The following is a 16,453-nucleotide window of genomic DNA, read 5'->3' as shown; positions in this document are numbered from 1 at the left end:
CCTCTGCCAAAAAGAATGAAACCAGGCACGGTCCTATGGCATCTTCACAATTATCCCATGCCTGATCCCATTGTTGCAACGGCTGTGTCATCATTGAAGTCCATTTTCTCTTTTGCTGCACCTCCGCTTTACGGAGCATGACATCCTTCTCCAGGGAATGGTCTCTGGAAAATATGCCCAAAGTACACAAGATGACACCTAGCCTCCAAGGAGCACTCTGTACTTCAAAACCAGATTTGTTTGTTCATTTAGTAGTGCATGGTATTTGGATATTCAGCTCTAGCAACACAATTCACCTGCATCATTTGTTTTTCAGGCTTCCTCATTCAATGTCTAAATGTCACATTCATATGAGGGAATGGAAAATACCGTGCCTTGGGTCAGGCACACCTTAGTTCTCAAAGTAAAATCTTGGTTTTTAATACTCTAAAACAGTGGTTCTCAACCTACCTAATGCTATAACTCTTTTAATACAGTTTCTCATGTTGGGCTGACCCCCCCCCCAATCATAAGAATATTTTCACTGCTACTTCATAACTGTAATTTTGCTCCTGCTATAAATCGGGTGACCCCTGTGAAAGGGTTGTTCGACTCCCAAAGGCATCATGACCCACAGGTTGAGAACCGCTGCTCTAAAAAGTTCTTGTGCAGATTTATCTTTGTGAGCTGATCTCTTGACTGCTGCTTCCATTAAAAATGAGTGTAGATCCAAGCAAACAAAATCGTTGACAACTTTGAACTTTTCTCCACTTACCATGATGTTCCTTGTTGGTTCAGTTGTGAACATTTTGGTCTTCTTCATTTTGAGTTGTATCCTTACTGAAGGTTATAATCCTTGATCTTCATCAGCAAGTGCTTCAAATTGTCCTCACTTTAAGCAAGTAAGGTTGTGTCAATTGCATCTCCCATGTTGTTAATAAGCCTTCCTGAAAGCCTGATGTCATATTCTTCTCTACACAAGTCAGCTTCCCAGATTATTTGCTAAGCATACAGATTGAACAAGTTTGATGAGAGGATTCAACCTCGATACACACCTTTCCTCATTTTCAACTTCGCAATATGGCCTTGTTTCCTTTACACAACCACCTCTTCATCCCTGTCAAGTTCCTCATGAGCACCAGGAAGGGTTATGAAATTACCATTCTCAAGACTATTCATCATTTGTCAGGGTCTGCACAAATGCCTTGGCATAATCAATGCAATACAATTAAACACGTTTTGGGTAGGTTCTGCTGGCAGCCAAGAGCCATCTGACATCCGATTTGAGATCCCTTGTTCCATGGCCTCTTCCGAATCCAGCCTGAACTTCTGAGAGGCCCCTGTCAATGTATTGCTGCATGGTTGGTGATGATCTTCAGACAAAAATGGACTTGCTTGTAGTACCGATGGTTCTCTAGTGTGAGCATTCTATTGGGTTACCTTTCCTTTGAATGGACACACATATGGGTCTGCTCCATCTAGTTGACCTGATAGCTGTCTTCCATATTTCCTGGTGTAGACTAGGGCGTCATTTTGGTGCTTTCTCAGCGTGCTAAAATATTTCAATAGGTGTTCCATCAATCCCTGGAGTCTTGTTTCTAGGTAATGCATTCAGTACTGCTTGAACTTCTTTCTTCAGCAACATTGATCTTGGTGCCTGCCTCCTGATACAGTGGACTAGTTCTTTTTAGTACAGTGACTTTGTAGTCTTTCCAAATTCTCTTGAAGCCTCCCAAATCAATCAATATTTTGACTATGGAGTCTTGAAATTTAACTTGAGGCTTGATTTTTTTTTTTCAGTTCTTTCACATTAAGACATGCTAGGCATTTCTTCTATTTTGGTTTTCTAATTCTAGGTCCTTACATATTTCATTATATCATTTGGCTTTGCTTCTCCTACTGTCCTTTGAAAGAATGTGTTCAGCTCCTTAACTTCATCCTTTCTTTTTTTAATTAATTGTTTTATTAAGGGCTCAGACAACTCTTATCACAATCCATATATATATACATCAATTGTGTAAAGCACATTTGTACATTCATTGCCCTCATTATTTTCAAAATATCTGCTCTCCACTTAAGCCCCTAGCATCAGGTCCTCATTTTTCCCCTCCCTCTCCACTCCCCTCGCCCTCATGAACCCTTTATAATTTATAAATTATTATTTTGTCATATCTTTCCCTGTCCGACATCTCCCTTCACCCACTTTTCTGTTGTCTGTCCCCCAGGGAGGAAGTCACCTGTAGATCCTTGTAATCAGTTCCCCCTTTCCAACCCACCCTCCCTCTAAGTTCCCATTATCACCACTTACACCATTGGTCCTGAAGGGATCATCTGCCCTGGCTAATCCACAATGAATAGCTAGTTTGAGAATCTCTTCTGACATTCACTTTGATGTTTTGTTTCTTTCCATTTTTTAAAAATGACTTTTTGCTTTCTTTATGAATGACGGTCTTGTCCTCCCATAGTTCATCAGGTCTTTTTCATTAGTGTTTGTGATAGGTAGGTTTATTGTGCCAACATGCCCAATGAACACACATGGATTAATTGAAAGGTGGAAAGATAAATGGTTCGGCGAGCCTCACCTTTCTTGTCTCTTGCTCTTTGATCATTGGAGCAATGTGTGTCTTCCTTCCTTGTTCTGTGCCTCAATTCGCAAGCTACACTACCTGTGGGACACCTAACCCGTGGATTGTGTCGCTGTAATTTGAGATTCCTTCAAGACCTGCTTCACCATATTATTGGAATATACATCTCTTGAGCTGGGGACTGTCAGACCCTGTCATTTTGCTGACTGTTGGTGACCTACCTTGCTATTTGCTGCCTGTGGCCAGATAGCCTGAATTGCTCTACAGAGGACTACCTGCAGCCTTCAAGACTTGAAAGACTGCCAGCGCTGTCTCACAGAAGTGAGTTGCACTGAGACATTTGTACTGCTTTATAGATTAAGTAACTATTTCTTATGTTATCTATCTAAATATATATAAATTTATTTGTGTCCTGGTCTTGTTTCTTTAGAGAACCCTGTGTAACATAGTATTCAATGAGTCAAATCTATTCTTGAGATGTTCTCTAAAATCAAGTGATGTAGACTCAAAGTTTTTCAGGAACTTTCATGGATTTGCTTTAATTTTCTATAGTTTTAACCTGAATTTCTATATGAGCAATTGATAGTTTGTTCCACAGTTAGCCCCGATCTGGTTTTAGCTGTTCATATTGAGCTTCTTCATAGTGTCTTTTCACAGATATAGTTATAGATATAGTTTGATTTCTTTGTGTTCCATCTGGGTAAGCTCACGTGTATACTTTTCTTTTGTGCTAAAAAAAGATATTTGTTATGAAAAAATCATTGGTTTTGCAAATTCTATCATGTGATTTCCAGCTTCATTTCTATCACCATGACCACTTTTTCCAACTACTGTTACTTCCTCTTTGCTTCCAACTTTTGCATTCCAATTATCATCTTGACCACATATTTGATCAATTTCCGACTGAGGCTTTTAGTAGAATTCTTCAATTTCAACTATCTTTGTGGTTGGCACATATTTGAATAATAGTAGTATTAGTTGTTTTTCCTTAAAAGCAGGTATATATAATTCTATAACAGCACAATTGCATGATGGAATCTGAAATGTCTTTTTTGACAATGACATCCACGCCATTCCTATTCATTGTGTTCTTCCTCACATAGTAAATTAGATGATTTTTTTCATTTAAAATTGCCAATGTCAATCCATTTTAACCAACTGATCCCTAAGACATCAATCTTTATGAATTTCATTTCATTTTGATGATTTCCCATTTTCCCAGATTAATACTTAGAACATTTCAAGTTCAGATAATTAGCAGATTTCTACAGCTGTTTCTTGTTGCCTCGTCTTATCCCATCAGCAAATGAAGCTTCTGAAGACTCCACTCACACAGGCTTTCCTCGACTCAAGTCACCCTGGTCACCCTGACTGTGAGAAATCAGATCCACCTGGGTCACCATTCTAGTGCCTTAGCCCTAATGCTGAAAATATTCTTCTTCCAATATTTAGCCTATCAGTACCTACAAGGTTTCAAAACTGTGCATAATGCTTTCATTGGCTCTTTCCTTCAAAGTCAAGGGCTGAGTCCTTCTGCATTGTCTGTTCTCAGTCTGGAAGCTCCAACGAACCCTGCTCACTACAGCTGACCCTGCTGGCATCTGAAATACCAATGAAAGAGCTTCTATCAGTAGAGCAGCACACTAGTCACTGCAGGATGACAAATTGACAGATAAGTGGTGGTTTAAAAATAAAAGAATATTATGTGATAAAATTGAGGGTGGGCACAAAGGAGAGAGACCTTCAGTGATACGGATTGCGACAATAGCCACAGGAATGGACTCAAACTTACTGAGGATATGACATGTGGCCTGTCCTACTTCCTATGTCTAAACAAGTGGGAAGGAGAATTCAATTCCATATCTACCCAAGGATCTTTCCTTTGAGCCAGCGGTCAGGCATGGTTCTGCCCTCCACATTTCTTTACCTTATTCTGCTACCAATAACCCCATAATTCCTTATGAAGTGTACAGGTTATAACTAGTCAGGGTTATAAAACCCCAAGGATGCCGTTCTCTTGTCTGTAGAGCACCTTCTCTCAGCCATCGCAAGAGTGATGGTTCTCCACCTCTCAGCCAATAACTGGTTGTTCTCTGCTCTACTCAGGCCAGTGTTGCAAAATTCCTCTGATAAAAACAAAACAAAACAAATATGCTCATTGCCATCAAGTCAATGCTGACTCATAGTGATCCCGGTGTACAGGACAGAACCGCCGCTGTGAATTCTGAGAGTGTAACTTTTTATGGGAGTAGAAAGCCTTATATTTCTGCAGATTGGTTGGTAGGTTTGAGCTGCAGACCTTGCATATTGATTGCAGCCCAATGCATAATCACTGTGCCACCAGGACCCCTCCCAAATCACTCCCCTCTGCAAGGCAGCCTCCTGCCCAAAGGGACGTGCTTTACTTGTTCAGTGGACAGGGATGCCCAGAGCCATGTTTAATGGTCTCTGTGCTGAAAACTCTGATGCTTCTGCTGCCTCTTTGAGTTCAGGCAGGGACCTCAAACATATCTGCTGGTGGCTTTTCTTTATTGCTAGTCATTCTTGCTTCTGACATGGCTCATTTTTATATCTTGGAGAATGTGACTGCTGACCAATTCCCAAATTAGAGTCTTCTATACCGTATTTGATGCTCCCACCCAATCATTTGATGGGTGTTTCAAAGTCTGTGGATAGCAGGGCAATGCCAAGCATGGTAGGTTGGGCTGTCAAACGAAGCAAAACCAATGCCACCAAACATTTGTAAGAAAAAGCTTTATATCCAGAAGTAGGCTGGTATGAAGAAGGCATCCTATCCCAGTGCATGCTAGCCAGAGCCCTCTTCGAACTGGGGCCAATGACATTGAAAGTTTAAGCAGGATGCAGGAAGGATGATTACAGGCCAGTGGATGGAGAGCTCCATGGATCTAAGGTATGTTGACACACAGCAGGGCACTGACTGCTCTCTGGGCTGGGAGACCCCATTGGAACTGCCCCCAGGATACTGCCACAGATTCCCACCAACCAGGAAGGCAAAGGAGCAGAGAAAGAGGGGAGGGGCTCCCCAATTTCTCTCTCATAAAAAGACTATTCCTCAAAGAGACACAACAGCCTTGACTGATTGACAGGTTAGAATCCACCTCTGCACTTTCAACTGTGAGTGAGACCCAACACAATGGAAACTAATAAGAACATTAAACTAGTCCAAGTATGATGCTACTACACACCTTTGTTACAAGGCAGTTCACATGAGCAGGGTTATAGAAATTAACAAATGAAAATATGGTATGCCCATTAAAACTAAATACAGATAGACAGTAGATTTCAAATCCCCAAAATTGTATTGAACCTTTAAATTAAAATTTTAATGTGTTGCATACCAATTAGATTTGCATGTTTGGGATCTTGTGTATTACCTAGTAATTCCATAGATGATCTAAAGAGTTATAATGATAAAATATTAAATTCTCAGCTTTTCATCTTATGATTCCACGGCTTGCCTGTCAGATTGTCATACTGTGGTGGCTGTATGTCTCCGTGATGCGGCAGGTGTGCCCCTGGTATTTGAAATATCAGCCACATCACTCAAAGTGAACCGTTTTCAGTGCAGCTTGCAAACAAAGAAAAGATTACAAAGAAGAAGAAAATCCCTGTCAACTTCAGAGGAATTAGCCACTGAAAAGCATATCATGCACAATAGAGAAACACTGTCAGATTCTGAAGGCCTGTGTTAGTCTGGGTACTTTAGAAGAAACAGATCCACCAGAACTCATGTATAAAAGAGAGTTTTATATAAAGGTTAAGTGTGCATCAAGAAAACATCCAAACCTAGGGCTGCCCAAGCCCACAAGTCCAACATTCACCCATTAACCCATATGTCCGACACGAATCCACCAAGTCCTCCTCCATCTCACAAAACAGGCATAATGATACTGACTGCAGGAAGAAAGCTGAGGGGTCTCCAAATGGGTGCTCCAGCACCCAGGGCTGCATCGGGGTAGGTCCATGCGGCTTCTCCTTGGGGATGACTTGTAGGAAGTCAGCTTTGCAAGCTGAAGCAGGGAACTGGCTAAGGCAGCTGCACCCTGGTCTGACCATCACAAAGCAAGAGGCCCAAGAGATAGAATGGCGAGGCTAACTGAATCATTTATACCTCCACCCTTCAATTAACCCCACATGTGTTTATAGGCCAGGTTGGCACAATAAACTAACTACCTCAAGGCCTAATGCTCATGTACAGAACATAGTCATCGACAGTTTCAGAAAACTAACTCCTCAAAATATGACTAAGAAACAGCTGCCTCCACAAAGTACAATGGACCATCTTGGCATTAAAGGGGTAAATCCCATGGGACTACAACTTTCAGGTGCTTCCTTTGCTGATGGGGCATGACTCCAAAGAAAAGAAACAGTTGGAAAAAATCTACTAATAATAACTTGGAATGTATTAAAGTCTGAGTCTAGGAAACATGGAAGTCGTCAAAAATGAAATAGAACACAAAAAGATCAAGAGTCTAGGGTGTTAATAAGATGAACTCTCTGACGTTGGCCATTTTGAATCATGAAATCATGTGGTTAATAATCTGTGAATGGCCCAACCAAGAGGAATGGTGCTGCGTTCACCTTCAAAGGGGTATTTCACTGTACTCGTGCTGAACTTGTACGTGGATCGAGAGGGAGTTATGCAAACATAACAAGGGCGTGCTGGATGGCTTAAGGTCAGGAAAGGGGTTGATTGCATCCTCTCACTTACCTTATTAAATCTATATAATGAACAAATAATTAGAGAAGATGGATAGTATGAAAAAGTTAGAGGAAGACTTATTTAACAGCTTGAAATATGCAGATGACACAACCTTACTTATTCAAAGTAAGGACATCTTGAGGCACTTGATAATGGAATCCCAGATAGCAGCCTTCAGTATGGATACAACTCAATGTAAAGAAAACCAAAATTTTCACAGCTGAACCAGTGGGTAACATCATGATAAATAGAGAAAACACTGAGATTCTCAAGGATGTTGTCCTGGTTGTATCCACAGTCAGTACTCGTGGAAGCAGGAATCAAGAGACCAAATGACACAAAGCACAGGATAAATCCATCGCACCAGCACTCTTCAGAGTATTGAAGATGCAAGGATGTTCAGGAATAAAGTTGGCCTGATTCGAGCTATGATATTTTCCCTAACCTCATACATATGCACGTAAACATCGGACATTGCATAAGGAAGATCAAAGAAAAATAGATGTGTTTGAATTATGGTGTTGGTCAAGAATATTGCAAATATTATGGACTGCAAACATAACAAACAAATCTCTTTAGGGAGAAGTGCAGCTTGAATGCTCCTTAGAGTTCTTTGGTCATATCTTCAGGAGAGATCAGTATCTGGAAAAAAGATATACCTGGTTAATTAGAGGGGCAATAAAAAAGAGAAAGTTCCTCGACATAATGGATGGACACAGTGGCTGCAGCAATGGGCTCAAATATGAAAACCATTGTGAAAATGGCAGAGGGCTGGGCAGTGTTTGTTCTGTTGCACAGGGGGTACCTGTGAGCCAGAACCTTATGATGCGCAGCACAAGAACCCATATGTCATTGCTCAAACCAGAGTAATCTTTCTGCAGGAGATGAGCTGTTGATACACACCTTGGAAAATTAAAGACTAGGAAGCCCTCTGTGTCCATTCAACTGTGTCACATGAGTCTAAAATCAAAGGCAAACAACAACATAAACACTAAGGATCCATGATCAAATAACTAGACGTCATTTCCCCAGAAAAAGCTTTCATCTCAGCAACTCTTGTCCTTAGTCCTTCTTGGCCCCCTTCCCCAACTACATCAGTCAAGACTTTGGCTCGGTCTGCTAGAAAACTCAGACTATCATTTCAATGAGGGAAAAGCCACAGATTATTTCCAGACAGTTTCAAAGCCACATATTTAATATATGTCAGAGGTGGAATCAAAATGGAAGTAATCTGAATCTAGATTCTGAGATAAAAGTCACTGTGCTATTTTCTGTCAGAATAATGTTCCTTGCAGAAGCAAATAAGGGTGTGATATAATCCTGCTGGAGCAAACCTCTGTGCACGAAGGAGAGAATCCCAACTTTCAAAGTTAAATGAGATTCTTTTCCATATAGCCCATCTGTTCCTTAAAACGACTTTTCCACTAATAAATATTAGTTTGTAAGGTTCTCTTTTGTTTTCTAATAGGATTTTGTATTTCTTCTAAGGCATCTATGTGCCTTCTTAATCAGATCAATACAAATTTTCAGCTACTGTATGGTCTGTGTCAATGATAATGCATTTTGTTGGCGAAGTTGATCTGAAAACTGTCTGATTGCATCTTAGCACTTGCAAAATATATTTCCTGGATAAATACACACTTATTTTATTTCATAGATAGCTTATGTAACTGGCTTTTAATTTGTATTGTGATGTTTCATCATTTCAAAGCAATAATCACTTCTTTTTCTTGTTACTTCAAAAATATAAACCACAGAGGTAATCTTATGGAATTTTGTACAGGTAACTGAATTCTTACTTCCCTCTGTTGGGATTGTTGGCAGTGTACATGAATGTATCATTTCTGACAAGAAAAATTTTTCCATTAACATTTTAAGAAATGTGTCACTTTTTACCCCAAATGGCTCTTTGTGTCAGAAGCAGGTTTGCACAGTTGTTTCTGTTCATTTATTTGCTGGTTTTTATTTCTCTAGAGTCTACCACTATTCCCTCTACGTAACGCACTCATTCAAGCACCAGAATACCACTGTTACCTGTTTGTCTTCGCTGCCACAGTTGTTCATAAACAAACTCTAGTTTTCCAGGTAAGATGCGGGGAGGCCTTGGTATGTCCTTCTATGTGGTTTATTTGAAGGACTCCAAGAGTTGACTCTTCAGTTAAACGAAAAACAAATGTCATCAAAGGGTCGTTAAAATATTAAGGGTATTTGAATTAAAGTAAATAACCTGTACATATTTATAGCTTATTTTATCTTGAGCATTCTAACAATACTCAGGTTGCTTAATGGGAGTTTATGCTAAAATGGAAGGAGTTCTAATGGTGCCTCAGTTAAGGGTTAGGCTGCTACTCGAGATACAGGTAGTTCTCATCGAAAACACCTGGAAGACTGCTCCACTGAAGGTTAAATCCACTGCCATCTACACACTTTTGACTCACAGCAATTCTATTGGAGTTTCCAAGACTGCCGGTTTTTATAAGAGCAGGGAGCCTCCACTTTCTCCTTGGAAATCTTGTTCGTAAAGTCACTGTGATTCCTAATGGACTTGGATGCTGAACCAGCAACATTTATGCCTCTACATCTGTGTCATATTGTGCCCCATGCCCAGGGCATACTTTTCATGGCACGGTTTATTGAATTTCTTGGACTCCCATCTTTGTGTATATTTGACTTTTGGAAAACCTTTCTATTAACACGAACTTCGTATTGCCAGCCATCATTAAAGAAGGGAAGGAAAGGTCCGGAGAATTCTAGCAATTCAATTCTTTTAAAGCCTGCTCTGGTATCTCATGTATTTTGTGGGAGAGCATTTTTCAGTTTCCATTTTCCACAAGTTGGCCTTGTTCCCGCCATTAAATTCTTATCTTGGAACTTCTGCCACAGCCACTTCAAAAGATAATTCCCCAGAGGACAAAAAAAGACGGCCTGGTTCTCTCAGAGACAATACCTTGTTTAGAAATCTGGTCGGGTGCTCCCACCTAGCACAATTGATTGAACAACTGCTTTCTGTAGATTTATTCAGAATTAGCTCAGTGGCTCAGGGACTCATTGTTGAAAATCAGTCCAATCGCACTTACCAAATGCAGTTTTGGAACTTGTCTGAGGTTAATTTCCATTTATTTATTTCCCTTTCCTTATAAGTACTAGCCACAATCACGTTAGGCTAATCCATAGAGCCAAGTGGTATACAGGAAAACCTCTCACCTATTAAATGAAAATAAAATAAAAGCTTGAAAAACAGGTCGTTGAGATTGCAAAAAGCATTTTCAAATTGCAATCACTAATCAGATTTATGTTTTAACCTACAAGGAGTATGTTTAAGACTGGGAAAGGTATTCTGACATGGAAATCTTGGCAATGACATAATTTTTCTAATTAGCTAGTGGAAATTTGTGCATGAGTAAAAACTATACTCCACAAATAATAGACCGTTTAAAAACATTTAATAGATAATTTTAAATAAAACTTTCTTAGGTTCATAGAAAAATAAAACAAATAGCTCAGCACCTTTTATAAGTCTGGTCCTCTAAGATTTTCCCTCACAATAATATTAATCCTTAATGTGGTAATCAATTATCATTAATTTAATTACAGCAATGCATTATTGAATGAAGTCAAGGGTTACATTGCTTTACACTGAGCTGTCATCCATATGTAGGCTGCTATCCTTGATATTCATGAGCAAGTGCTTCAAGTCACTGCCATGTGCAACAGGCAAGATTGTAAGTGTCATCTGCATATGAAGGGTTGTAAGTAAACAACAGTCTGATCCTGATGTAAATAGGTCGGTTTCTTTGATTAATTTCTCAGGATACAGATTGAGTAGCTAAGGTGAGAGGATGTAGCCCTTGTGCTCATGTTTCCTGATTTAAACCACGCAGTGCTTCCTTGTTCTGTTCAATGGGCTGGCTCTTGATGAGCAGGTCCCTCATAGGCACAATTAAAGACTCTGGCATTCCCATTCTTCTTGGTGTTATTTATAGTTAGTTATGATATATAGTCGAAAGCTTTTGCATAATCAATAAAACACAAGCAAGAGGAAGATCAATGATTGTAGCCTTTTGCAATTATTACAACACAATGTAAATAAAACCCAAATTCTCACAACTTAAAACAATAGTTAACATCATGATAAATGGAAAAACGATTGGAGCTTTCAAGGATTTTTGTGTGTGTGTGTGTGTGTGTGTGTGTGTGTTTGGATGCACAATTCAGGGTGAGGATGTAACAGAAAGATCTTGTTTTATTCTGTTGTACACAGGTCTCTTTAAGTCAGAACAGACTCAAGGGCACTGAAGAAGAACAAAATGGATCAAACCAGACTGTGTGAGTCTACGTAAACTAGGGAAACACACCCACAGAAACTTATATGTATAGGAGAGAGTTTTATATAAAGGGTAAGTGTACATTAAGAAAGCATCCCAACCCAGTGCTGCCAAAGTCCATAAGTCCGACATTACTCATATGTCCAACACCAATCTACAAAGTCCTCCTCCATCTCACAGAACACATATGAGCAAATGCATTATTTCATGCACCCATCATCTATATTTCATACAAAATAGTTCTACCATCCTGAATATTTCTGTCAGTTCAGTGCTTCATATCTGCCCTTTCAATCCAAAAGTGTCAATCAACCACTAATCTTTTCATTGTCTTTAGAGGTTGGCTTTCTCACATTGTCATATGGTTGTAACCCTACAGTTTATAATCTTTTCAGATTCACTTATTTCACTTTTCAAAATGCAAACAATTTCCTCGGTAAGTTTTCAAGGTCTTCATGACCTTTATCCCCCGTTTCTCTGTGTTGCAGAGATGTTTAATATTTTATGCATCCAAATTGAAGTGTCTCGGTTCACGTTTACTTTTTGAATAATTATTAGTAAAACGACCAAGACATTTGTGCTCAGGGTTTTGGGTGTGTATACACATTTGAGTCATTTGTGTAAACACTAAAGTGGGTGGTTGTTGTGTCTTATGGTGCGACTGTTTCGTAAGGACCGTGTTTGAAATCACAAAACTATCTTGCAAAGTAGCTGTACATTTTTCAGCCATTCATATCAGCAAGGGATTAAAATGCTCTTTTTCTCTTCTTCAAAATCATTTTATTGGGAGCTAACAGAGATATACTTGTCCATAGTTTGGTCCCATCAAGCAGCATTGGACAATTGCTACCACGACCAGTCTCAAAGCATTCTCTTCCTTCTTGAACTCCTTGACTTCAGCTCGCCGTACTCTCCTCAATCTCTGCCCCCCCCCCCCCCGAGCCCTTATTTTATTTACTGTCTCTATAAGTTCATCAATTCTAGGTTTTCTTATACTGAAAAACAGGGGGAAAACATATAGCAGAACTTCAAAAGGGTTACCACCAATGACAAAATACATCTGAGATAAACCCCAATATGAAAACTGAAAAATTAAAACAGAGAGAGAGAGAGAAAATGTTGAAAACGAGATCAGGACCAATAGGCATCAGTGGGGGATCAGTAGACAAGGTTTTCACCATTCAAGTCAGGTTTATGCTTTGGAACTCCTGTAGTTGCTTATCTCTTCAGTGTACACGGGTAACCAGTTCCTTCCCATCCCGCTATTCTGGCTAGAAGGCAATTACTGGAGGCTTTTTTTTGTGTTTTTTTTTCCTTATGGAGATCCCACAAATGTATCTTGGGCTTCCACGGTCATCCATAGACGTCTGCCAAACGGAATCTCATAATTTAGGCTCTGATACTATTTCCTCCTACTTCAGATTATATGATTTATAAACCTTTGGTCACTGATGCTGGTGTGCTTCTTTCACACGTTGCACCATTGTATCTTTCCTTTCTTTTTCTTAATAAATTTATTCATGAAAAGTGAGACTGCAGAGGGACTGCGGACTGATTGTACATGAGCAGGGGCCTGGTGAAGTCTGCATGTGGGACTGGGAGACAAGGTAGCCTCCTGTAGAAGGGTCTGTCTTAATAAAAAGTAATAATAATAACAGGAGCTACAAGCCCCACGCCCCTCTCCTCCACAATTAAAAAGGCACAAAAATAGGCATCTCTAAAGTAAGGGGGGAGTCTGGGGCTGAAGGGTGTCCTGGGATGCACAGGTGCTGGGTCATACAGGGAGTGTCACAGGCACCGGGGTGGCTTCTGCATCGGTTGGTAGAACAGCACGTAGTCCTCACTGGATGCCATCTGGTTTTCACTGACGGGGGTGACACGAGCGTCATTGCAGACACGCCAACCAGTCTGGCATCTGCACAGGCTGTGTAGTGGCCACTGTGGTGACAGAAGGCATACAGCTGGTCCACCGGGCTTCCTGCTTTGTCACTAGCAAAATCACTGAGGCTCAGTCGCTGCGGTGGGAAGTCTACACCTACTGAACTTTTCTTGATGGAGCCACAGGAGAATGGATTCAGATGGAGCATGAGGATTCGGGGGGAATCTCTGTACTGTCAACTTTTGGGTGCTTCGTGTTTTCTGCCGACATCACTTACACACTGGGGTGTTCTCTGACTCCAACTCTTCTCCCTTGGTGAAATGCCTGAAACAATCCCGCAGAGACACCTTGTCCCCAGCAAATCCTTTCTTGGGAATGGGCATAAAAAACCTCGAAGGTATGGAGGGATATCCACAGGCTTGCCTCTGGAGGCAACTTTTTAACTGGCCCACATACAGGTCTACAATCTTGCTGTCCTCTTGCCCCACGTTAAGTTGGTTCGGTCATCATCTCTTAGCTCAGGATCTCCCAGCAGATTCCCTGCCCTGCGGGGCGGTGAGGGAGCCGGGTTGTTGACCAGGATTGCCGGAGTCCCAGGGACGCATCGGTTGGTTTGCTGATGCAGCTGCTCCGTGCGGAGCTTCAGGGATTGTAGGACGTCCGGGGGACTGTGTCCAGAGCAAGAGGGGACGTTTTTCTGGAAGACAGCTAGGGAACCAAGTAGAAATCACAGCTTCGCAGGATTTAGGGTGCCACAGGGCACCGATCACATCTGCAAAGGCTTCAGCGCGCTCTTGGCCTTGGCCTTCTCCAGGCACCTCTCGTGGAAGGTGTCTTCGCAGACAGAAGTCCTAAGAGACCGAGAGCTGCTCAGACACGATAGCACGGCATTTAGGAGGCGCGTCTTCCCCAGATTCCAGAGGGGAACATGACCAGAGGCAGGAAGGAGTGTGTGACCAGCCATCTTGTCTTCAGAGTAGAGAGGCTCAGAGGACCGCAGATATCACATGGAAGGAGCCATGAGAGGTAGGGGGCTCTGTTCCTATGCTGAGCAGGGTGGGAGGTCCAGGAAAGCTCCCTGGGCGGCGGAGAGTGATGCTGCGTCTCAAAGTGCGTGTGGTTCAGGCCAGAGCGCTAAGGGGCTCAGTGCGGGCCCCCAGCTTTCTGGCGCCACGGTGCCCTCCCATGGCAACCCCCCCTTGGGCGCAAGTCCTCACTGCGCACACACTTGGAACAAGCGAGGTTGATCCTGGATGGGAGAGGCAGAGCCATGCCTGGTGGCGGTGAGCCTGGCAGGTGAACCTCATGATCAGCCCGAAGGGGGTCTCGGAAACCAGAGCCTGAGTCTCTTCCTGGCCCCAGCTCCAATCTCTTGAGCTGCTCCTCAGGGGGTCCTGGCCCAGGAAGCAGAGGTCATAACATAGTGTTTAGCCCAGAGACTGGTTTAAGCCCCTCCTTGCACCTGGGGCTGGACATTAGCAGGTGGCTCTCAGGTTCGGCCCAGGTGGTGCTCAGAAGCCTGGGACATTGTGGACACCACAGGGGGAGTTGCGGGGAGGCCAGCTGGGGCCAGGCCCCAGTAGAAAGACACTCCACCTCATGAAAACCCCAAACCTCCCCCACCCACCACCTGTGGGCCAGCGGCAGCTTGAGCCCCAGCTGCCCCTGTGATCGCGCCCGCTGAAGATACCGCTGCCATCTGGGTTGGTCTTGCAGGCACCGGACCACCGACTTCACTGTTCATATTATCTTGTCTTGTTGTGGTAACATCACTGAGTGGATTTTAAGTCACAGCGATCCTATGTACAACAGAACTAAACAAACACTAACCCATCAAATGTAATTTTCACCATTTAAAAATAATTAAATACTTTTATTTGGGGCTCTTACATCTCTTATCACAATCCACACACTCGTCCATTGTGTCAAGCACGTTTGTACACATGCTGCCTTCATCATTTTCAAAGCATTTTCTTTCTACTTGGGCCCTTGATATCAGCTCCTCATTTCTCCCCTTCACCTGGCCTCCCTCATGAACCTTTAATAAGTTATAGATTATTTTTTTCATATCTTACATTGTCCTCTGTCACCCTTCACCCATTTCTCTGTTCTTCGTCGCCCTAGGAGGAGGTCATATGTTGATCCTTGTGATCGATGCTCCCTTTTTCCCTCCACCTTCCCCTTATCCTCCTGGCATCTCTATTCTCATTGCTGACCCTGAGGGGTTTATTTCTCTGGATTCTCCGTGTGTCTCTAGCAGTGTGCGTGTTGTGGTCTAATCCAGTTTGTAAGGGAGAATTGAGGTCATGATAGTGGGAGGAAGGATGCATTAAGAAACTAGAGGAAAGTTGTGTGTTTTATGGGTGCTATACTGCACCCTGACTGGCTCATCTCTTCCTTGTGACCCTTCTATCAATCCATCTCCTTATGGGTCTTCCTCTCTTTCATGGACATTCTACCAAGGATGAGGTCCATTCACAGTTATTGATATCTTCTGATAGCATGAAATGGTCAAGGTCTACTAATCTTTACTTCCAAAGAGCATCCTGACTGTACTGCTTCCAAATTAGAGGTGATTACTCTTCTGGAAGTCCATGGTCTTTCAATGTTCTTCACCAGGACCAGATGCATCAATTCTTCTCAGTCTTCCTTATTCATTGTCCGACTTTCACAGGCATATGAGGTACTTAAGAATACCATGGCCTGTGTCAGGAATAACTTAATCCTCAAGGCGGTGTCCTTGATCTTCAACAATTTAAAGAGGCTTTGGGCAGCAGATTCACCTACTATAAAATGTTTAATTTCTTGATTGCTGTTTCAATGAGCATAATTATGGATTTGAGCAAGATGATTCCCTTATCAGCTTCTATTTCTGCTCCATTTATCATGATATGATCTATTGATCTAGTATGAGGATTTTGTTTTTCGTTACCTTGGATAGCAATCTATACTGAATGCTCAA

General features: G+C 41.8%; 1 pseudogene; it reads right to left on the bottom strand.

Annotated features, from left to right (window-relative positions):
- Positions 1-13,400: 13,400 nt before the first annotated feature.
- LOC142440706 (ubiquitin carboxyl-terminal hydrolase 21 pseudogene) lies at positions 13,401-15,019 on the bottom strand (annotated as a pseudogene).
- Between the last annotated feature and the right edge of the window lie 1,434 nt (positions 15,020-16,453).

Source organism: Tenrec ecaudatus, chromosome 2 (assembly GCF_050624435.1).
Source record: "Tenrec ecaudatus isolate mTenEca1 chromosome 2, mTenEca1.hap1, whole genome shotgun sequence".
Classification (NCBI taxonomy): Eukaryota; Metazoa; Chordata; class Mammalia; order Afrosoricida; family Tenrecidae; genus Tenrec; species Tenrec ecaudatus.
This window is presented reverse-complemented; position numbering and strand designations above follow the sequence as displayed.